The sequence below is a fragment of the Drosophila willistoni genome, unplaced genomic scaffold, assembly GCF_018902025.1.
Source record: "Drosophila willistoni isolate 14030-0811.24 unplaced genomic scaffold, UCI_dwil_1.1 Seg531, whole genome shotgun sequence".
In the NCBI taxonomy this organism is placed as follows: domain Eukaryota; kingdom Metazoa; phylum Arthropoda; class Insecta; order Diptera; family Drosophilidae; genus Drosophila; species Drosophila willistoni.
In genome coordinates, this window is record NW_025814459.1 from 1099850 (window position 1) to 1125944 (window position 26095).

The following is a 26095-nucleotide window of genomic DNA, read 5'->3' on the forward strand; positions in this document are numbered from 1 at the left end:
CCTTGTGTTTCTTTTGGCTTTATAATGGCTTGTTGTCTACCTACTTGCAAGCATTCTGATCGTTTTGATGATCAGTATAGAGCAATATCTTGTTGGCTTTGCGATAATCTTATTCACTTAAAATGTGCTGGCCTCAATGGCCGCGACTACGACAAATTTTCTGGTTTGTCTGTGTCAATGCCTGAGCTTGGCTTAATGCGCTGGACTTGCCCATCTTGTGCCAGCCAGCAGCTTGATTTTAGCCGTATGTATAGGGATATTCGTTTAAAGTTTCTTTCTTTAAACAAACTGGCCAAACAGCTGTCTAACGAGTGTGACTCTAGCGTACATTTATTGTCGCAATTCAAGTTTGTTCCACCTTCTGAGAAGCCCAAGAAATGTACCCTTGAGTTGCCTCGCAAGCAGTCGCCAGCACTCTCTATTACATCGTCTCCCATTTTACTTTCGCCTACACCATCTTCTTGTCCCTCTTTATGCTCTTTTTTTCAGATTGAAGTACCCATTACAAGCCCTGGTGTACCTCATTCTATCCTTCACGGGAACTCTGATCAATCACAGGATCATGCTAGCTCTCAATCACTTGCGGATCCCAATGCTCCTCCGCCTCCACTAACTGTAGTGCCTCATCGTAAACAATTATTTATCTCTAGGCTTGCTCCTGATACTTCTGAGTCGTCTGTGGCAGCTTACATTAGTAATATATGCCCTGCTAAAGTTTTAATTCAAAAGTTTAAGTTTTCTAGGCCTCGCGAAATCTCCTCTTTTAAAATTACAGTACCTAATGAGTATTTCTCAGCTATGGTTGACACTAATTTCTGACCAGAGGGCCTAGTTGTACACGAGTTTGCGCCCAATAAGCGCTCCCGTCCGTTGCCTGTCCACCTTCCTAATTTATCTTCTGCTTCAAAAAACTAATAACGTCTAGTCTTTGCATTCATTATCAAACTGTAAGAGGACTTCTTACCAAGCTCTCGAACCTGTTCTGTGATAGCCAATTCTTTTCGGCTGACATATTAGCTTTCTCTGAAACTTGGCTTAACTCCTCTGTTTTGGATAATGAAATTCTTTCTAATAACTTTATTTCTTTTAGGCTTGATCGTGTTGGTCGTCGTGGCGGTGGAGTACTTATTGCTGTCAACTCGAATCTGTGTTCAAGTGTTGTGCCGATTGATCTGCCCTTAGGTGTTGAGTTTATTTGCGTCGAAATTACATGTTCCAACCTTAGCTTATATATTTCTTGTTCATATATTCCTCCAGCTTCTGATATAACGACCTATATGCATCATGCTGATGCTTTGCAAACTATTATTAATCGTCTTAAAGATCGCGATTTCCTTATAGTTGTAGGTGATTTCAACTTGCCTAATATTTCTTGGCTTGTTGATGATAATCTATCTTTCTTAATTCCTTCATCTCAACATGTTTTTCTTGATAGCCTACTTGAATGTCCGCTATATCAGTTGAATTCTTTCCTTAACTCTTCTGAAAGAATCCTTGATCTTGTTTTTGTTACTGATCCCACTGTTAGTGCTGTATCCCGAACACAGCCCCTAGTGAAACCTGAAGATCCCTATCACCCTACCATTGAACTTACTATTTCTTACAATTCCGTTACTAATTCATTTAATAACATCGCAAATTCTCGTCGTAGATGTTTTCGTAAAACAAATTTCAATCTTCTTAATAGCATTATTTTCTCTTTTGATTGGTCATTTTCTATTTGAGTGCTGCGATATAGATCGTGCAGTGAAGTTTTTCTATTCTGCTCTTAATTCTCTAATTGATAAATGCGTTCCCTATGTGAATGTCTCTTCCGTCTCCAGCGCGCCAGTCTGGTTCACACGTAGGCTCTCTAATCTCCGTAATATTAAAACGAGATATTTTAAAAGATTTAAAAAAACTGGTTCGCATCTTGACTATCCAAATTACTGTATAGCCAAATCTCAATTTTGTCTTTTAAACATTCAATGCTACAATAATTATATCGTTCGCTGTAAGGTTGAATTTTATAAGAACCCTCTTTTGGGAGTCTTATAAGCGATTAAGCTAACTAAACTAACAAAAATGGCACAATTAGAAATAGTAGCAACAGAACAAAAAACTCTCAACTTCTCAAAAGGCGTAATTTACTGCGACGAGCTTTCTGAATCAGAAATACTACACGAATTAAAAACGCAAAACGTACATGAAGCTCGAATTATAAAAAAGCAAGACCACAACTGAGCTGATAACAATCACCTTTGCAAGTCTTAAACTACCAGAGTCTCTTAGGTCAGGCTATAAGATGGTCAGGGTACGACCATACATCCCATTCCCACTAAGCTGCAAAAAATGCCTGCGCTTCGGACACCCCACAGCTTTCTCTCTCTTCAACTGATCAGAACAACAACATACAATAGGACACGAGAAATGTACCAACAAACAAAATTGCCTCAACTGTAAAAACAATCCGGAAGTAGACTCCAAAAACAACCCACTTAATCGCAAATGCCCAGCTTCCTTAAACATTCGATCACAAAATTGCCCTGAGTCAGCAACTAAAAAACAGCTACGCAACTACTCTAGCCACCTCCACATCTCACAAGGGGAACTTCAGGTATGCGAATCACCGATTTGGATGAATTTTGGATATGTTGTAGAATACCCCGTCATTTGAAGCTGTGTGAAATATTTCGGCGCACTATTCTATATTTTCCTAATAAATCGGCTTTAAAGTTATAGCTTTGGTGACTTATAAGTAAAACGCCGAGTGGTCTACAAGCAGCTCGACGGTGTAAGGGGTAGAGGCCCTGCCTAAAATCGACGGAACTCTGGTTCAACCCCCGCCCGAAACTAGTTAGTTTTGGGTTTTCATTTTTTTTTCCTTTTTTAATAATTGTTTTTTTTAATAGCGAAATAGGTCTTTTGATGATTTGTAATTGGAAACATTTTTTATGTATGTTGAAATTATTGTAGATTATTATTAACTATTATTAACTTGTACGCTTAAGGTAATACCAGCTATACGCACGCCATTATGTACTGTATTTTTTATGCAAGTTTAAAATATGATAAAGCGGATGCAAAACTCCTTAACGCTTATAGAAGAAAATCGAGAAATTTCATCAAAAGAAGACTGCACTAAAGTAAAATCCCCGACAAAGACGGGGCAATTCCACTTGTCATCTCTGATATTGAAGAGAATGCTCAAGTATGCATGGTCAGACTTATGTAAACACACTAATACCAAAAGCAACATACCAAAACTCACCTTCTGCATCCACATCCAAAAATATCATATCACTAACGTCAACAAACCCAAATCACACCAACAATACAAAACGACGACGGATTAACCCAGAAGTACAAACCAACCAAGAACTAGAAGATATGGGAACACAAATGGACAACGAAACCTCCTCTAGTGCAAGCACTACCAATTACACAAATAATAACTTAAACTAAAAATCCTTACAAAAGAAAAAAAACTCTCTTACAACCACTCTAAAGGCTGGCAAATTCACCTAATCTAAACAACAACAAACTTACAAAAACAAATACACCACACACAGCGACAGTGATAACCAACAAACACAAGAAAAACCTATACTGTAGCTATCATATACTAGATATAATTAAATACTCACACTATACTCTACTTCTTATTTTCTAAATTGGTTTGTTTTTTTTTTTTTTTCCTTTTAAGCGGACGTTGACGATACTATGCGCAGTACGTTCAAGTGGCCCCTACGACACCAGGACAAAGCCTGCTACGCGCGAGCCCAAGCAGATAACTGCCCACCTACCACCCGCCCGACCGAGGGGTGCAGCCGTATAACGCACGGCACGAATCGCGTGGACAAATACACAATAGAAAAAACAGACAAACGAATAATACTATAGCTATCTATTAACTAAATGGGATAGGATAGATGTTTTAAGCATATTAATAGAAAACTCTGAGCCGATTACAGGGGATAGAAGATTGTAATTAGAGCAGAGGACCCTAAAAGGTTCATGCATAGCATAGGTAGAAGAACAACGACTAAGGGATAAAGGATGGTATCAAAGGATGTCTACTCCGTCTACATTGTACTGACAGATTCACCTGAGCTAATAACTCAGGCGAGTCGATATCACACATACAACTTGTTTTGAAAAAACTCGCAAACATATCGGTTTTTGCCTGTGCTCGCTTTTTTATTTTGAAAAGACAAAAAAGATGGGTGCACAGAGGTCTTACGTTTAGAATTAACAAAATTATAAAATTGTTTAGGGTCAGAAGAAAACTGAAGCTTACACCGCTGAAGATAATTCTTATAGCATTGTGTATTAAGCATCATGAATTTTGAACGAGCGACTGTATACAGAGCATAATCTGATGAATGACGTGTTTTTTGAAACTCCTTATAATATCGTGTCTTCACATTTTTCAAATTGGATAGCTCACGAGAGAACCAGGGAGGTTTGTTAAGCCGCTCCAACCTACCAAGAGGCACACAAATATCAAAGAGTGAATTCAGAGTATCATAGAAAAAACGAACAGCTGAGTTCATATCTCTACAATTGTACAGATAAGACCAATCGGTAGTAGCAATGTTTTCATTAAGGCTGGCAAAGTCAGTCTTACGAAAGCACCTAGTTAGAGGTAACTCATTTGAACCAAGTAATGGTGAAAGCAAGGGCAAATGAATATTAAATATAATGTAGGATGAAATTTGTCTTCTGGAAGAACAAATGGTTCGATCCTAGAAACCTCACAATAAGAAGAATCCAATACAAAAATAAGATCTAACGATTTTCCATTAGAATTTAAGACAGGATTGACTTGGGATAAAGATAAGCCTAGAAGGCCATCAATAAAGTCATGTGACAACGTGGTAGATTCATCTGTTGGTGACCATGCTAAAGCGGATAAATTAAAATCACCTACAACTATGAGCATGTCATGACTGGAAACTAAAGAGGAGACAAACTGAATTGCCTCTAAATGATTTAAATATTCCACCATGTCTGACAATGGTGGAATATAGAAACAAGTAATGAAAGCATTAAAAGATTTAAAATTTAGTTTAACACCTACAAACTTAATCTCCTGGGTACTAGAAAATTGGATCATTTCAGATGATAAAGCAGCATTAACAGCTATCAGAACGCCACCACCTATGCGAGAAATCCGGTCACGTCTGAATATAGAATAGTTTGCGGAAAAAACCGATGCATCAGCAATATCAGGTTGTAGCCACGTCTCTGTGAAAGCTAGAATGTTATGCTCAAAAGAAAGACTATCTACATAGAGATTAGGAAGTTTAGATTTCAGTCCTCTAACATTCTGGTAACCCAGGTTAAGGGACGAAGCTAGTTTTTTGACACACCAGCAGATGCTGATGTGGTAGGAATTGTATTAGTTGTTGTTGTAGGCAAGCGAATCGGTTGCCGATTTTTCTTTTTTACAGCATATTCCTTAACTATTATATGTTTCGGCCAAAAATCTTCTCGACATATAGTGTCGAAGATATTGGCAGAAACACTAATTTGAAAGGACGAAATGTCCCGAGAATAAGAAAATTTAAACTTCTCCACCGCAATATTCGAGACGTTAACTTTCTTCCGAATATAGGCTATTACATCATCAGATGTGACAAAAGGGTCTAGCCTGGGCTAGAAACAAATATATGTTTCTTTGGTGGTATGCCAACGAGTGGCCGCGGTCCCGAAGAGTCAGCCGCAGCAGTAACGTTGGACAAGTCACCCACTGCAGCGGTCAACTTGTTTACGGGGCCCTCGATACCTTTAGAACAATCGGCAATTTCCATTGGAATGGGTAATTGCCCGGACACATCGGACACTACAATAGGCATCGTTTTTAAGAGATCATTCCCAGGTGATACCGGTAATTCCTTACTAATAGCATTCACAACCAGGCTCTTAAACGATATCAATTGCTGTACATTAGGAGTGGACGGTGCATGAGACCGGTCGGTGACGATAAAAGACGCTGGCGGATCTACAGATACAGAAACACCCCAAGGACTGGTTCTTTTACGTTTCGGAGACTCATTCATAAGAGATAAACTTCTGAGCTGAGTCTCCACCGCAGTAAACTCCGCTTGGAGTTTATTAAAACCTGCCCTTGAAGTGTCAAAACTATCTCTAGTCCGCCTCATGAAAGAGCGCATTTCATTCTCGACCTCCCGGCCAGCATCACATCCATATTTTAAGCCACCACCTTTAGCAATAGACTCCTTGATTCTGCCTGTGTAACCTGCACACTTAACATGAACCGCATTGTCACACAACCAACAAAGAATATAATCATGGGAGTCAACCGCATTAATGGCAACTATACAATTATTTTTTGAGCAGACAACCATTTTATCAAAAAGTTTAATTTAATTAAAAAAGAAAATACAAAAAAATCAAAAATAAAAATTCTAAAGGTAAAAAATCTGTGTATAAGAATATACTGACCTGTTCTGACACAAGGGTTAATGTGCAGAGTAAGCCTTCACAACTAATGAATAAAAAGAGATGAAAGCACAAAAACAAAAACAAGTATCACAGAGTCGCGGTTAGGCAAAAGACGAGAGCGCAAATCAATCAAGAATAGGCCAGAGCGGGAGAGCGCGTCAAATTGAACACATGCAACAACAATTTGTACGCAAGAGCGCGAGACTTAGTTAAAACGGTAAAGACACAAAAGCAAAAGAGATAAACAAAACAAAAACACCGCTAATGCAAGTATTGTTGTAAGTTTTGATTTTATTTAAATTTGAACAAAAGCGACAGCAAGAATTCGCGAAATGAAAATAAAGTTCGGATGTTGAAATTATTATTAATTAAACCGACAATTTAAAAGTTATGGAAAAGTACTTAATCGCGAGAAAAAAATAAAAGTTGATAAGCGCAAAAAAAACACGTCCATCCTCTGCAACGAGTGAAATTTAAAAATCTTTAATTTAATGACTATAAAAATTATTCAATGGAATATGAATGGATATATAAATAACTACAGTGAATTACAACTATTAATAATCAAATATACTCCTCACATTTGCAAACATAGACATTACCTTCGCTAGCCCTATCCTTTATATGGACAGCACGTCGAAAACCGAAGATGATCTTTGTGGAATCGATCATTTTCCTATAATAATAACCCTTTTTACATCCGCTTCAGCAGTAACCAAAAATACCAGCCATAGACCACGCTTTCTTACAGATAAAGCCGACTCGCAAGTCTTCACACACCTAACAGAGAAGTGACTCCTCAGAGAGACAGATTAGTTCTAATGTAAACAAAGAAGCCGCCAACATACATAAAATAATTCTATCCAGCGCGAAGGCTTCCTTCGTGGAACACAACACTAAGTCAACTACAGCTAGACAAAAAAAAAACATGGCATATACAAACATAATTAAAAGAAACATCTTACAGGAAAACAGTCTAAATTACAAAAGAGCAAATGCTCTATTCAGGCGTAGTCTAAAAATATCCAAAAGGGAAAGTATTAAAAACTTCACTTCGCAATTTGCACCAGAAACCCCCACCAAAAAAATTTGGCAGAACATAAGACGCCTCTGCGGTCTACAAACAAATAAACACATTCACTGCTTTCTCAATCCGGATTCAAACCAAACCATACAAAGGCATACTGAAATTGCAGATCTCTTCTGCCAAAACTTTTCAAATGCATCCAATGACAGAAATTTTTCCTCATCCTTTCTTAATGCAAAATATCTCTCCCTCGTCACCCTTCAAACGCAGAAATATTCTCCAAAACGAAAGGCACAATTAATAGAAAATGATATTACCCTAATTGAATTCTCTGCGGCTTTAAACTTCCTAAAAGGTACCACTTCCGGCCTCGATAGAATCAACTACGTTATGTTAAAGAATATAGACATAAAAACAAAGTTAAAAATAATTGAACTACAAAACAACATTTTAACCCATTACATACCTCAAGCTTACAAAACTAGCATGATCGTGCCCATCAAATAAAACAGATATTAACTCATACCGACCAATTTCCTTAAACGCTTGCCTATCAAAGGTCCTTGATAAGATAATTGCCAAACGACTGTGGTGGTTCGTCACAAATGACAAACAAATCCATATCAGTCAGACAGGATTCAGGAAAGGGAAGTCGGCTATAGATAGTCTATTACTCATGGACCATCAAATATCCGGAGCTTTCTCGATAAGAAACCACATATCAATCGTCGCACTAGATTTTGAAAAAGCTTTTGACAGAATCGGAGTCCACTCAGTACTCCACCAACTTATAGAATGGAAAACCGGCCCTAGAATCATAAACTACGTAAAAAACTTTATGTCTAATAGGAAAATCGTTGTCCGGGTAAACTCATCCTACTCTTCCTTCAAGCCTATCTACAATGTCATTCCACATGGGTCCCCATTCTCTGTGGGTTTTTTTGTAATAGCCTATAATAAATTAACCACAATGATAGTCCAACACCTTATTTTAACATAACAATTGAAATAAAGAACAAGAAAAATACTATTTCCGACCTTCGAAGTTTTGCTGCTGGTGAGCGAGTAGTCTGCCATTCTCTTCTTAGACGTTGTTTTTCCTTTACTAGTTTGTCTATCCGCCGGTTCGTAGGCCTGTCAACAGATGAAGCGTAAGTTGATGCAGGTGTAGTAGATACTCTTGCTGCAGCCTCCAGCATTGACTCAAGTGCAGAGACGCACATGTCAATGTCCTCTGCAGCATCCAGTTTCGGCGAACAGTCAATGTGGGTACTTATGTACATTTTAAATTTAAGCCATTTTGTTTTGTTGTTTATAAGTTTATATGGGCGATCAAGTACTTGAGGTCTGGTTAATAGAGTGTGTTTTGTAGGGGGTTGAACTTTCTTCTTAGTGGGGCAGCTAAATGAATTTTCTCCCTTTTGATTTTGTAAAAAATGTAGGCACGCAGAAATTTCCTTTCACTTGTGGTTTATTCCCTTTTCTAGTTGAACTAAAAACTAACTTATCTAAGAGAGGGGAATAAGCCACGCTTGGAGCGAAGTGTGGGGAATTCTTATCGTGGGGAGAGCGGTGGGCATCATCGGGAGAGCGGAGCGAGGTGAAAGCTCCCGCACCCCTTAACCCCTGTGTTGCCCGTTGGGCATATACATGCTCCCCCCCTTGCAGGAGTGCAAGACCAGGAAGCCTTATGGCACGCTCCGGACAGGGTGCAGCCGAAGACTGTGCGCATCGCGATTGCCCGCCCGCCAACTCCGGGTATACTCCGCTCCAACATGACCTCCGTCATCACGTCCGCGCCTAGGACCAAGGACACTGACGACGGTCGGTGAAAAAAGTCGTCCGCCAGGATAATTCCCTAAAACCTTTTGCCAATTTGCGGGTCCACCGGATGGAGTTCGGTAGCACAGGACATCGCCCACCTTCAGGATCGCCTCCAGTCGCCATCCTTCGCTGATCGGGGACCAGATCACTGCTGCCACCTCTTTCTCCTCCCCAATATTGACGGCTGTCAATTTAAAGGCAGTGGCCAGAGACGTCGCCTGTGTGGTGGACCTCCTTGTATATGCGGCACCTATCACCGCTCAGACAGGTTCCCTCGGAGTGCTGATGGGCCAGGCAGTTGACGCAGTACTTATTGGCAAGCACTGCCCGCATCTTCTTTTCCACGTTCAGCCGCAGGAAGCGATGGCATCGCTTCTGAGGATGGATTCCGCGACTTGGCAACGGAAGGACTCAGTTCCTCGCGAACATCTGCGCTCCTCTTTCGATGCCTTTACTGAACGTGGACGTGGAGCCATAGAGCCGAGTTGTAGATGACGGATTTTAGAAAACTGCCGAAGCAAATAACGAAGAAAGCGGATTACTGTAGAACTTTACAATAAGCACACGCGGATGAACAATGACTGATGGAAGATCGTTAATGAATAGTGTGAAGAGCAGAGGGCCAAGATGACTACCTTGAGGTACACCAGAAGTCACAGGAATGGAAACGGAAAAAGAAGACTTAAAAATTACCTTCTGTTTTCTATTTGTTAAATATTCTCGAACCCAAGAAAGGAAAAGGGGTGGAAACCCAATGTCGCTCAGCTTAGAAAGTAATAGGGTATGATTAACGGAATCAAAGGCTTTGCTGAAATCAGTGTATGTTGATGTAAATTCTAAAAGGTTAGTGGTTGTAGATCTACGTTTCACAAACCCATGTTGGGATGGCGAAATAATAGAGCTGCAAAAATGTTGCAATTGAGAAGTTAGAATTTTCTCAAAAGCTTTCGGAATAGCGGACAATTTTGAGATACCCCTATAGTTAGAGGCTTCGGACTTTTTGCCATTTTGAGGAGCAGAGGAATGATATACGACTCCTTCCAAATAGATGGAAAAGAAGAAGATTCTACAGACAATAGAAACAATTTTAAAATGGGTTTACATAATGCGTTTGCACAGAACCTGAGTACACATCCAGGAATACCGTCTGGCCCCGGAGATTAAACAGGTTTAACTAATTTAAGTTCGCTAAAAATAGAACTTTCATCAATCACTGGATTAAAAATGCAATTAGCCTTTTTTAAATGATAAGGATACGGACTTGCTCGATATTCCGTTGAGGAATAAGTTGTTTTGAAAAAACTCGCAAACATATCGGCAATTGCCTGATCAGTGCTCGCTTTTTTATTTTGAAAAGACAAAAAAGATGGGTGCACAGAGGTCTTACGTTTAGAATTAACAAAATTATAAAATTGTTTAGGGTCAGAAGAAAACTGAAGCTTACACCGCTGAAGATAATTCTTATAGCATTGTGTATTAAGCATCATGAATTTTGAACGAGCGACTGTATACAGAGCATAATCTGATGAACGATGTGTTTTTTGAAACTTCTTATAATATCGTGTCTTCACATTTTTCAAATTGGATAGCTCACGAGAGAACCAGGGAGGTTTGTTAAGACGCTCCAGCCTACCAAGAGGCACACAAATATCAAAAATTGAATTCAGTATCATAGAAAAAACGAACAGCTGAGTTCATATCTACACAATTGTACAGATAAGACCAATCGGTAGTTTCATGAAGGCTGGCAAAGTCAGTCTTACGAAAGCACCTAGTTAGAGGTAACTCATTTGAACCAAGTAATGGTGAAAGCAAGGGCAACTCAATTTTAAATTTAATGTAGGATGAAATTTGTCTTCTGGAAGAACAAATGGTTCGATCCTAGAAACCTCACAATAAGAAGAATCCAATATAAAAATAAGATCTAACGATTTTCCATTAGAATTTAATACAGGATTGACTTGGGATAAAGATAAGCCTAGAAGGCCATCAATAAAGTCATGTGACAAAGAGGGCAGCAACATAGTACATTCATCTGTTGGTGACCATGCTAAAGCGGATAAATTAAAATCACCTACAACTATGAGCATGTCATGACTGGAAACTAAAGAGGAGACAAACTGAATTGCCTCTAAATGATTTAAATATACCACCATGTCTGACAATGGTGGAATATAGAAACAAGTAATGAAAGCATTAAAAGATTTAAAATTTACTTTAACACCGACAAACTTAATCTCCTGGGTACTAGAAAATTGGATCATTTCAGATGATAAAGCATCATCAACAGCTATCAGAACGCCACCACCTATGCGAGAAATCCGGTCACGTCTGAATATAGAATAGTTTGCAGAAAAAACCGATGCATCAGCAATATCAGGTTTTAGCCACGTCTCTGTGAAAGCTAGAATGTTATGCTCAAAAGAAAGACTATCTACATAGAGATTAGGAAGTTTAGATTTCAGTCCCCTAACGTTCTGGTAACCCAGGTTAAGGGACGAAGCTAGTTTTTTGACACACCAGCAGATGCTGATGTGGCAGGAATTGTATTAGTTGTTGTTGTAGGCAAGCGAATCGGTTGCCGATTTTTCTTTTTTACAGTATATTCCTTAACTATTAATCATCAACGCTCTCGAGGAAGACGCACGTGTTTTTTTTAAGCTCCCGCGTTTTAACTGATTTTATAATTTTTTCTTATTTTGTCTTATCGGCATCGCGATCGAAAATTATATAATCTAACTAGCACCATATCACTCGTTTGCGTTTTTGTGTGTTTGTGTTAATAGTTTTTAACAACCTTAATTCTGCTAAAACCTTTGTTGGTTTTTTTCTTTTCTTTCTCTCTTTCCCACCTTTTTTTCTTTCTTGTAAATCACAAGCAACGCTCATTTGTTGTTGTCTTGCAATTTCTGTGAGTTCTTGTTGCAGTGTTTTTGTTTTTGTGATTTCTAGCTCCTGCGCTCGCGCTCTTTAACTTTTTTTTTCTCTCGTTTTCGTTTCACTTGTCGCCGTTATTTGCGCTCATACTGCAGTCTGTTGTGTGTCTGTAATTTAGACTCTATAGTGCTCTCTTTATCTTTTAACCCTTGTGCACCCTCAATATCTCGCTTTCTTATTATTTCTGCACCTCAGAGTGAGTTATATATTTTAATACCAATACATATCTCATTTTTATTTGTTTGGTTACTAATTCATCAAATTAAATTAACTCATAATGCCTGTCTGTTCGGTTAAAAATTGTTTGCAGCCCGCCCCACCCCTGAATAGTTTTATTTACTGTTGGTTGTGTAAGACTACAGTACATGTTAAGTGCGCCGGCTTTACATGCAGGGTAAAGGATCTTTTAGATCAAAAAAGGGTCTCAAATGGGGATGTGAGTCTTGCCGTATTGTGGAAGATGAAATGGAATTTTTCATGCGGCAAACAAAGGATAACCTGATGAGTCTGTCCGCCAGTTTTCTTAAACTTTCGCAAGAGTTTAAAGGTGTCGAGTCTCAGTTTAGTAGTTTAACGCTACTGACTGAGTCTCGCAAGCGTAAGAAGGCAGGAGAACAGACTTCTGATTTGTCCTTGTGTTTGCCGGTCTCCACATCTATATCGGTTCCGACCCCTTCTCAACCAATGCAAACTCCAATTCCGCAGACGATGTCTGTAGTGTCCGTTTTGTCTGGGCGAGAATCTACACCCATGGATTTTGCCGATAGGGATTCTAGTGATAGTAGTGCCGGAATGCCACTTGTTGCAACTGATGCTACAATTAATGCGGTAGCTGATGCAATACCTGCAATGCCGAAACCATTGGTGGGAGTGCCACCTAAAAAACACATTTTTGTTTCGAGACTTCTCCCTGATGCTACATCGGATGATGTCATGGCCCACATTCGGGCTAAACTGAATGTCTCCAATATATTAATAGAAAAGTTCAAATTTTCATATTCTAGAGAAATTTCATCTTTTAAAATCAGTGTTCCAATTGAGTTCTTTGACTGTATCTGCAGTTCTAGCTTCTGGCCGAAAAGCTTAATTGTGAAGGAGTTTACATCCAGAAAAAAGAAGACACGGGGCCAAACAAGGATTCCTTTACCATATATTCCTCTTTCTTCCTCATCTATTCCCACTCCTTCCTTATCTATTCCTTCTTCTACTCTATCAAAAAACTAACAACTTCCTTCTCTGTCGGCTATCAGAATGTCAGAGGCCTTAATACTAAACTTACTAAACTCTTTGTAGATAGTCTGTCTTTTGATTTTGACCTAATTGTCTTTACTGAGACTTGGTTAAACCTGACGTTTTTGACGCCACTGTTCTACCCTCTAATTTCAATATTGTTAGACGTGATCGTACTGATCGTAGGGGTGGTGGAGTTCTTATTGCTGTAGATTCCGCCCTATCATCGGGTCTGATAACAATACCTGTCTCAAGTACTATCGAATTTATATGCGTTAAGGTATCTTTTACTCGTTTTTCCATTTTTGTTACCTGTTCTTACATTCCGCCCCAATCGGAATGGTCAACCTATTTACTACACTTAGATTCTATTAAATTTATAGTTGAACTACTTTCTGACAGAGACTTATTAATTGTCCTAGGGGACTTTAACCTGCCCACTATGACTTGGTCAACAGTTAATGGTAGCAAAACGTTGCTGTCCTCTGGGTGTCATGATTTTATTGATGGTCTGCTTGAGCTTTCGTTGGCCCAGCTGAATTCGATTCCTAATACGTCTGGCAGATTTCTGGATCTGATTTTTACTTCTGATCCTAGCTTTTGTGAAGTATCTAGAACTAGTCCAATGGTGTTACCAGAGGATAGTTATCATCCAACTTTAGAGTTATCTATTGAGTTTCCCAGCCGCGAGCCCATCTCCGAGTGTGATTCTACGGTAAGCAACCGATGTTTTCGGAAGACTGACTTTGTCGCACTAAACAATGCCTTTCTTAATACCGATTGGACTAATTTATACACTTGTACGGATATGAATTCCGCCATTTCTTTATTTTATACCACTGCTGACTCGATCTTTAACGACTGTGTACCCCTAGTGTCTCCTGTGGTGACGCAAAAATTACCATGGTTTACGCGGGGGCTGTCAAAACTGAAGAATCTTAAGTCTAGGTATTACAAAAAATATAAAGTCACGGGTCTATCATCGGATCTGTCTCGTTACTTGGTTGCTAAATCGAATTTTATTGTTTCTAATTCTAAATGCTATAATAATTACTTACAACGTTGCAAGTTTCAATTCTCCAAAAATCCTAAAGAGTTCTATAGTTTCGTTAACTCAAAGCGAAATTCTATCTCCCTTCCATCGTTTGCAGTTTTTAATAATGATTCGGCCTCTTCTGATCAATCTATTTCTAATTTATTTGCTAACTTCTTCTCGACTACGTACATATCTACTAAGTACAACTCTAGTCAGATATATCCATATCCTATAACGAAATCCAACTGTATTCTTAATCCTATTATAACGCAAAGTTCGGTAGCTAAGAAACTAATGACGATTAAGCCGGTATATTCACCGGGCCCAGACGGTATTCCCGCTTGTGTCCTGAGGTTCTGTGCGGAGTCATTGTGCTCGCCTTTACTTAAGCTTTTTGAGTTGTCCGTTACACTGTCCGAGTTTCCAACTATATGGAAGGATTCGTTTTTTTTACCTCTTCACAAATGTGGCAATAAATCCGACGTCACTAATTACAGAGGAATTTCTAAATTGTCAGCGATACCTAAACTGTTTGAGAAAATTATGACGTCTCAAATACAGCATTTATGTAAATCTATTTTTTCGCCATACCAGCATGGGTTTGTCAAGAATAGGTCTACCACAACTAACCTTTTACAGTTTACATCTTTTGTAATCCAAGGTTTTAAGAAACAAAAGCAAACTGATGTTATATATACGGATTTCAGTAAGGCTTTCGATTCGGTAAACCATGCCTTACTATTACATAAGCTGAATTTAGTTGGCTTTCCGGATGCTCTGCTTGCTTGGATTTCACAATATCTAGGCAGAGGGTTCTTTTTAGGTCCTCTCTTTCTAAGATCATTTGTGTTGAATCGGGAGTCCCACACGGCAGTCACCTTGGCCCATTATTATTTAGCATTTTTATTAATGATCTCCACACCGTTCTTTTAAATTCCAGAGTTCTTATGTATGCCGATGATGTAAAAATCGCTAATCGCATCGTAGACTCTCTCTCATGTCATACCTTGCAAGCTGACCTGAATGCTTTTCAGGGGTGGTGTAGGACTAACTTGTTATCTCTAAACTGTTCTAAGTGTAAAGTTATGTCTTTTTATAGAGGTTCTCCCCAATTAACGAGTTACTTTTTAAATAATTTCCCGTTAGAAAGAATTAATAATACATCTTTGGTTGTAAAAGATTTGGGGATCTTAATCGACCACAAACTTAGTTTTAATCAGCATATATCGACTACTGTTAGTAGGGCTAAGAGTGTTCTTGGCTTTATAAAGCGCTGGTCGAAGGAGTTCAAGGATCCATATACTACCAAAATACTTTTTACTTCTTTAGTCCGTCCCATATTAGAGTATGGATCTTGTGTTTGGTCTTGTAGTGTATTCACATAGTCGCCTATCATTCATACTTAAAGCATAGTATATATAACTTGTAACACTGCATATGCGTAATATGAGCTAGGGCTAAGAGAGCGTGTGACCGCTGAGTCAGCACTTTGGCCGCCCAGACTGTGAGCGTCCAACTATGTGAGTACACTCGCTCCGCACCCCGCAATTTTCCCATGAAACTCTCATTAAATGTATGGAGTCGAACTCCATATCAAAGCTAGATAGTACAGAAGAAAGTATTAGAAAATTAGTTAGCATGTTGGACCATGAGTCCAAGGTAGCGGATTCAACCGCTAATGTTATAAATACTGTCGAAACATCTTCAATCGACTTAAAATTTATAACAATTTTATTAGTAATAATCGTCGTTTTGCTATTAGCAAACTCCCTGACGAAACTTTATAAATTGCACAATAGATGCATCAAAAAGAAATACCAAAGTAGGGCCATAGACTTAGACAAGATCTAAAAAATATGGAATGGAATAATTTAGTAAAAAATCTAAATAATTCCAGAGACAAATTTAACAGATCATATAATTGTATCAATAAAGATACAGTTATTAGAATAGAAACTCTAAAATTACACATAAATAACCTTATTCAACAATATAATAATATTGTTTTAAAAATTCAATTGGTCGACGACCAGCTTACTCCTGCTCATAAAACACAGTGCTACAATTTAATACAATCTTTAAATGAAAGGTTGACAAAAATAAGCGCGAGAAGAAGTCTGGAAATACAAATACCAGAAGAACCATTAGCTTTAGCCGAGTTCGATGCAAATCAACTAAGCGAGCTAAATGAGTCAAAGCCAACAGTCGACATCGAACAAGATAGTGACATTGAATCATTGTTCGAAGAAATAATCCCTACTAAAGTGGCACTAACAGTTGTAGATTTTTTGAAGCTGGCCTCAAGTCTAATATCAGACTATGACGGTAAGCCAGAAAATTTGCAAAGTTTCCTAGATTCTTTGAATCTAGTAAACACACTAAAAGGCGACCATGAGCAAACAGCCATAAGCCTGATCAAAACAAAATTAAAAGGCCACGCCAGAAATTTGATAACCACTGAACAGACAATAGGTGAGATCATTACTCACTTGTCTACAACAGTGAAGGGAGAGTCGGTAGAAGTGGTATCAGCTTCTCAATCTCCAGCAAAGAAACAAAACTGCTACTCAATACACCCAAGAGGTGGAAAAGTTAGCAAAGGACCTTGAAGGTGCCTACATCAGCGATGGTGTGACCCCAACTCTTGCTACCAAGTATAGCACAGTAACAGCAGTAAAGGCAATGACGAAAAATTGCACAATAGAAAGGGTTAAGAACATCATGATGGGAGGTATTTTCACAAATATGGATGATGCTGTATCCAAATTTGTAAACACTTGTACTGAGATAACAGGACAAAGCAATTCAGTCCTATATTATCGACGAGGTACAAGTTATAACAATAGAGGAGGCCGAGGTTATAATCGCGGAAGAAATTATAACTATAATAATAACAGCAACAACAATAACAACTTCCATAATAATAATAACCGTGGTGGAAGACGAGGCCAGAATAGAGGAAGAGGCCGAGAAAACTTCAACCGAGGTTATAATACCGTTAATGTCAGATTATTACAGAATACATCGGAAAACCAACAGAACCCTTTAGGCAACACACAATAAATCCAAAAATGTACACTATCAACCTTAGTCTTAACATATTTGTTTGCTTCACAAATCACGAAACAAACACAAATTTAACATTTTTAGTAGATACAGGAGCAGATATATCACTCCTAAAAATAAATTCAGATAATTACAATATCAAAGACAATAAAATTATAGACATTGAAGGCATAGGCCAAGGAATAATTCAATCCAAAGGAATCACAGCAATAGAAATTCAAACAGCCAAATACATAATTCCACATGAATTCCATTTAGTAGATCCCGATTTCGCAATACCATGCGATGGAATAATCGGCATTGACTTCATAAAAAAATTCAATTGCCAGTTAGACTTCAACCCAACCGAAGATTGGTTAATAATTAGACCAAACAACCTAAATTATCCGATTTATGTTCCGATTACATATAGTTCAGGCAATAATGCACTACTTTTACCAGCTAGATCCCAAGTGGTCCGAAAAATAGAAATAAACACAGAAGAAGAGTGCATATTGATACCAAATCAAGAAATTCAAAATGGAATTTATGTCGCTAATACAATAGCAACGTCCAAACATGTTTACGTCCGTCTGTTGAATACAACTAATTCTGACCAATTGGTCAATGTAGGAAAACTAAAATATGAAACACTTTCAAATTACGAAATTGTCCGAACAAACCCAGACATCAGATGTGAAACAGTTTTGAATAGCTTAAAGAAAAATTTCCCCCCTCAATTTAAAGAACAGTTAATAAAATTATGTACCAAATATAGCGATGTATTCGGACTAGAAACCGAATCGATATCAACAAACAATTTCTATACGCAAACATTAAGACTAAGGGATGATGAACCTATTTATATTAAGAACTATAGAAGTCCGCATAGCCAAATAGAAGAAATCCAAAAACAAGTAGGAAAATTAATAAATGATAAAATCGTAGAACCATCTGTATCCGAATACAACAGCCCACTCTTATTAGTCCCAAAGAAATCTAACTCAGAAGAAAAGAAATGGCGATTAGTAATTGACTATCGTCAAATAAACAAAAAATTATTGTTCGATAAATTTCCGCTTCCCAGAATTGATGACATTCTAGACCAATTGGGTCGAGCTAAATACTTCTCCTGCCTCGACCTAATGTCCGGTTTTCACCAAATTGAACTAGAAGAAAGTTCAAGAAACGTAACATCTTTTTCAACAAGCAATGGCTCATATCGCTTCACGCGATTGCCATTTGGACTTAAAATAGCACCGAACTCTTTCCAGAGAATGATGACAATAGCATTTTCAGGATTGGAACCTTCGCAGGCATTCCTTTATATGGATGACTTAATGGTGATAGGATGTTCCGAAAAACATATGATTAAAAACTTAACTGATGTTTTTAACGTATGTAGGAGATACAACCTAAAGTTGCATCCAGAAAAATGCTCATTTTTTATGCATGAAGTGACATTCCTAGGTCACAAATGCACTGATAAAGGAGTCCTGCCCGATGACAAAAAATACGATGTCATAAAAAACTATCCGGTTCCGCATGATGCAGATAGCGCGAGGCGATTCGTAGCATTTTGTAATTACTACCGTCGTTTCATAGAAAACTTCGCCGACCATTCGCGACACATAACTAGATTATGCAAAAAGAATGTCCCTTTTGAATGGACGAGCGAATGCCAAAACGCATTTATGCATCTTAAAGAAAAGCTTATGCATCCAACACTACTTCAATATCCCGATTTTAGCAAAGAATTTTGTATAATAACTGATGCAAGTAAACAAGCTTGTGGAGCGGTTCTAACTCAGAACCATAGTGGACTTCAACTCCCAATAGCTTATGCATCACGTTCATTTACAAAAGGCGAAAGCAATAAAAGTACAACAGAACAAGAGTTAGCAGCAATTCATTGGGCAATAACATATTTTAGACCATATATTTATGGAAAACATTTTACAGTAAAAACAGATCACAGACCACTAACATATTTATTTTCAATGACAAATCCAAGTTCCAAATTAACACGCATGGAGCTGGAACTTGAAGAATATGATTTCACAGTAGAATACCTAAAGGGAAAAGATAATTTTGTTGCGGATGCACTTTCCCGCATAACAATAACCGATTTAAAAGACACTCAACATAAAGTCCTGAAAGTCACTACCAGGCGACAAAGTAGACAAGAGAAGAACTGTACAGTTAAAAACAATGAACTTTTGCCAAGGCAAAATCATTTAAATGTATCCAAGCCCAACGTGTACGAAGTCATTGCAAATGATGAAGTACGAAAAGTAGTGACCTTGCGCATCACAGAATCTAAATGTTTCTTTAAGCATGGAAATAAAGTGATCGCAAGAATTGAAGTTAGCGACATATATACTAATGGAATTCTCGACTTAGGTCAGCTCTTCCAAAGGCTTGAAAAAGAGGCCGGTATATTAAACATCCGCCAACTCAAAGTGGCACCGAGTGAAAAGGTCTTTGAATCAATTTCAATAGATAGTTTCAAACAAATGGGCAATAAAATATTAAGATCATTACGAGTAGCGCTACTCCAGCCGGTGACCCATTTAAGAAATGAGAAAGAGATACAACAAGTACTGTCTACATACCATGATGATCCAATTCAAGGAGGTCATAGTGGCATTACAAAAACAATATCGAAAATCAAAAGACATTACTATTGGAAAAATATGACACGTCATATAAAAGAGTACGTACGTAAATGTCAAAAATGCCAGGTGTCTAAAACAACGACACATACAAAAACTCCTATGACTTTCACTGAAACACCAGCAAACGCTTTCGACATAGTGATAGTGGATACAATTGGTCCACTACCAAAATCGGAGCATGGTAACGAATATATAGTCACATTAATATGTGACCTAACAAAATATTTAGTAACCATACCGATCAAAAACAAAAGTGCAAACAATGTCGCAAAAGCAATTTTTGAAAACTTTATACTCAAGTACGGTCCAATGAAGACGTTCATTTCGGACATGGGAACAGAGTATAAAAACCAAGTAATAACTGATATATGCAAGTATATGAAGATCAAGAATCTCACCTCTACTGCATATCACCACCAGACTTTAGGGACAATTGAACGAAGTCATCGAACATTCAATGAATACATTCGTTCATATATCTCTGCAGATAAGTCTGATTGGGATGATTGGATTCAATATTTCACTTATTGTTTCAACACGACACCATCAGCAACACACGAGTATTGTCCATATGAACTCGTATTTGGTAGATTGCCAAAACAGTTCATAGATTTTAATAAAATTGATAGAATAGACCCCCTTTACAATTTAAATGATTATGCTAAAGAAGTAAAATATAGATTAGAAATAGCATATAAAAGAGCTAGAATTATGTTAGAAAAAGCCAAGGCTTATAGGAAAGATTTATATGATAAAACCAGTAAAAATGTTGAATTAAGTGTAGGAGATAAAGTATTAATAAGAAATGAAGCAGGGCATAAATTAGACCCAGTATATTTAGGACCATATATAGTAGAAAAAATAGGAGATAGTCAAAACATTTTTATAAAAGATAGCAAGAATAAGAGACAAAAAGTGAGCTAGGGCTAAGAGAGCGTGTGACCGCTGAGTCAGCACTTTGGCCACCCAGACTGTGAGCGTCCAACTATGTGAGTACACTCGCAGTGAAAGTGAAACCTCGAAGTGAAACCTTCCGTAAAACAAACTGAGAGAGAATGAGACGAAAGCAGCATTAGGAGCGGGATAATTATAGGTTCATTATAATATTGCTATAAAGGTCATGTTTTTTGGTTTCGATGTTGTCAACATATCTTTGAAATACCGCGTCAATTGTTGTTTTTGATCGTGTTGTTGATTCAGTGCGATTGTTACACATTTTTAAACTGAATGTTGTATTGAGAAAGTCAATTAAAGGAACCGCTGTGTCCAATGCAAAATTTACGTTAAAATCGCCACTTAAAATCATTGGAACTTTATCGTAATCTTTTCTAAGTATCCGCGATACTTCTGGTGTATACTTTATTAAATTTTCATGAATGAATTCCGTGATGCTATTTATTGATTGATTGGGTGAAATATAAATTGCCACAATTAAAACTGTTTTTCCATTGCTCAATCTGGTTTCGCATGCACATATTTCTCCCACTTTAGAGAGCTGAACAGACAGTGATTCTAGTTGCTGTGCATTCATTCATTATATATTTTGTGATACATTTTTTTTTACTTTTTATACCCTTGCAGAGGGTATTGTAAAATTGGTCAGATGTTCGTAACGCACAGAAGGAGGCGTTTACGACCTGAGAAGCTGAGTTGATATAGCCATGTCCATCTGTCCGTCCGTCTGTGCGTATGCGTTTTACTCAGCCGTCTTAAGAGCTATCGGGATGAAATCTTTTTTTGGGGTTTTTTATTACCCGGGTAAGATAAAGTATGAAAATCCTTAGGATCGGACCACTATATCATATAGGTCTAGAAGAAAACATTTTGCGGACATGGCTATATCAACTCAGCTTCTCATGCTGATCAAGAATTTATATACTTTATGGGGTCGTAAACGCCTCCTTCTGTGCGTTACGAACATCTGACCAATTTTACAATACCTTCTGCAAGGGTATAAAAAGTAAATCAAAATGTATCACAAAAAAATATATAAATATATAAAAAGCATTATGAATAAAAAGCATTATGAAAAACTTCGACCAAGCTGGGAGTCGAACCCCGGCCGCCCGATCGCCAAGCGAGCACACTAACTACAGAACTCGACGGCAATTTACAAATGCTTTTTATATATTTGCATCTCATTCTCTCGCAGGCTAAATACTATAAGATCTATATGTGTCTCTTTTTAGTGTCGCTTTTTCGTTTCATCGAGTCTCAAATCACTCCCAACGATTCTAAAGAAGTTTTCACTTCAAAAATATGTTTCGGCCAAAAATCTTCTCGACATATAATGTCGAAGATATTGGCAGAAACACTAATTTTAAAGGACGAAATGTCCCGAGAATAAGAAAATTTAAACTTCTCCACCGCAATATTCGAGACGTTAACTTTCTTCCGAATATAGGCTATTACATCATCAGATGTGACAACAGGGTCTAGCCTAGAAACAAATATATGTTTTTTTGGTGGTATTCCAACGAGAGGCCGCGGTCCCGAAGCGTCAGCCGCAGCAGTAACGTTGGACAAGTCTGCAGCGGTCAACTTGTTTACGGGGCCCTCGATACCTTTAGAACAATCGGCAATTTCCATTGGAATGGGTAATTGCCCGGACATATCAGACACTACAATAGGCATCGTTTTTAACAGATCATTCCCAGGTGATACCGGTAATTCCTTACTAATAGCATTCACAACCGGGCTCTTAAACGATATCAATTGCTGTACATTAGGAGTGGACGGTGCATGAGACCGGTCGGTGACGATAAAAGACGCTGGCGGATCTACAGATACAGAAACACCCCAAGGACTGGTCCTTTTACGTTTCGGAGACGCATTCATAAGAGATAAACTTCTGAACTGAGTCTCCACCGCAGTAAACTCCGCTTGGAGTTTATTAAAACCTGCCCTTAAAGTGTCAAAACTATCTCTAGTCCGCCTCATGCAAGAGCGCATTTCATTCTCGACCTCCCGGCAAGCATCACATCCATATTTTAAGCCACCACCTTTAGCAATAGACTCCTTGATTCTGCCTGTGTAACCTGCACACTTAACATGAACCGCATTGTCACACAACCAACAAAGAATATAATCATGGGAGTCAACCGCATTAATGGCAACTATACAATTATTTTTTGAGCAGACAACCATTTTATCAAAAAGTTTAACTTAATTAAAAAAGAAAATACAAAAAAATCAAAAATAAAAATTCTAAAGATAAAAAATCGGTGTATAAGAATATACTGACCAGTTCTGACACAAGGGTTAATGTGCAGAGTAAGCCTTCACAACTAAAGAATTAAAAGAGATGAAAGCACAAAAACAAAAACACGTATCACAGAGTCGCGGTTAGGCAAAAGACGAGAGTGCAAATCAATCAAGAATAGGAAAGAGCGGGAGAGCGCGTCAAATTGAACACATGCAACAACAATTTGTACGCAAGAGCGCGAGATTTAGTTAAAACGCTAAAGACACAAAAGCAAAAGAGATAAACAAAACAACAACACCGCTAATGCAAGTATTGTTGTAAGTTTTGATTTTATTTAAATTTGAACAAAAGCGACAGCATAAATTCGCGAAATGAAAATAAAGTTCGGATGTTGAAATTATTATTAATTAAACCGACAATTTAAAAGTTATGGAAAAGTATTTAATCGCGAGAAAAAAATAAAAGTTGATAAGCGCAAAAAAAACACGTCCATCCTCTGCAACGAGTGAAATTTAAAAATCTTTAATTTAATGACTATAAAAATTATTCAATGGAATATGAATGGATATATAAATAACTACAGTGAATTACAACTATTAATAATCAAATATACTCCTCACATTTGCAAACATAGACATTACCTTCGCTAGCCCTATCCTTTATATGGACAGCACGTCGAAAACCGAAGATGATCTTTGTGGAATCGATCATTTTCCTATAATAATAACCCTTTTTACATCCGCTTCAGCAGTAACCAAAAATACCAGCCATAGACCACGCTTTCTTACAGATAAAGCCGACTCGCAAGTCTTCACACACCTAACAGAGAAGTGACTCCTCAGAGAGACAGATTAGTTCTAATGTAAACAAAGAAGCCGCCAACATACATAAAATAGTTCTATCCAGCGCGAAGGCTTCCTTCGTGGAACACAACACTAAGTCAACTACAGCTAGACAAAAAAAAAACATGGCATATACAAACATAATTAAAAGAAACATCTTACAGGAAAACAGTCTAAATTACAAAAGAGCAAATGCTCTATTCAGGCGTAGTCTAAAAATATCCAAAAGGGAAAGTATTAAAAACTTCACTTCGCAATTTGCACCAGAAACCCCCACCAAAAAAATTTGGCAGAACATAAGACGCCTCTGCGGTCTACAAACAAATAAACACATTCACTGCTTTCTCAATCCGGATTCAAACCAAACCATACAAAGGCATACTGAAATTGCAGATCTCTTCTGCCAAAACTTTTCAAATGCATCCAATGACAGAAATTTTTCCTCATCCTTTCTTAATGCAAAATATCTCTCTCTCGGCACCCTTCAAACGCAGAAATATTCTCCAAAACCAAAGGCACAATTAATAGAAAATGATATTACCCTAATTGAAATCTCTGCGGCTTTAAACTTCCTAAAAGGTACCACTTCCGGCCTCGATAGAATCAACTACGTTATGTTAAAGAATATAGACATAAAAACAAAGTTAAAAATAATTAAACTACAAAGCAACATTTTAACCCATTACATATCTCAAGTTTACAAAACTAGCATTATCGTGCCCATCAAATAAAACAGATATTAACTCATACCGACCAATTTCCTTAAACGCTTGCCTATCAAAGGTCCTTGATAAGATAATTGCCAAACGATTGTGGTGGTTCGTCACAAATGACAAACAAATCCATATCAGTCAGACAGGATTCAGGAAAGGGAAGTCGGCTATAGATAGTCTATTACTCATAGACCATCAAATATCCGGAGCTTTCTCGATAAGAAACCACATATCAATCGTCGCACTAGATTTTGAAAAAGCTTTTGACAGAATCGGAGTCCACTCAGTACTCCACCAACTTATAGAATCATAAACTACGTAAAAAACTTTATGTCTAATAGGAAAATCGTTGTCCGGGTAAACTCATCCTACTCTTCCTTCAAGCCTATCTACAATGTCATTCCACATGGGTCCCCATTCTCTGTGGGTTTTTTTGTAATAGCCTATAATAAATTAACCACAATGATAGTCCAACACCCTATTTTAACATAACAATTGAAATAAAGAACAAGAAAAATTCTATTTCCGACCTTCGAAGTTTTGCTGCTGGTGAGCGAGTAGTCTGCCATTCTCTTCTTAGACGTTGTTTTTCTTTTACTATTTGCTCTATCCGCCGGTTTGTAGGCCTGTCAACAGATGAAGCGTAAGTTGATGCAGGTGTAGTAGATACTCTTGCTGCAGAGTACCCCCAGCATTGGGGTCAACTTGTTTACGGGGCCCTCGATACCTTTAGAACAATCGGCAATTTCCATTGGAATGGGTAATTGCCCGGACATATCAGACACTACAATAGGCATCGTTTTTAACAGATCATTCCCAGGTGATACCGGTAATTCCTTACTAATAGCATTCACAACCGGGCTCTTAAACGATATCAATTGCTGTACATTAGGAGTGGACGGTGCATGAGACCGGTCGGTGACGATAAAAGACGCTGGCGGATCTACAGATACAGAAACACCCCAAGGACTGGTCCTTTTACGTTTCGGAGACGCATTCATAAGAGATAAACTTCTGAACTGAGTCTCCACCGCAGTAAACTCCGCTTGGAGTTTATTAAAACCTGCCCTTAAAGTGTCAAAACTATCTCTAGTCCGCCTCATGCAAG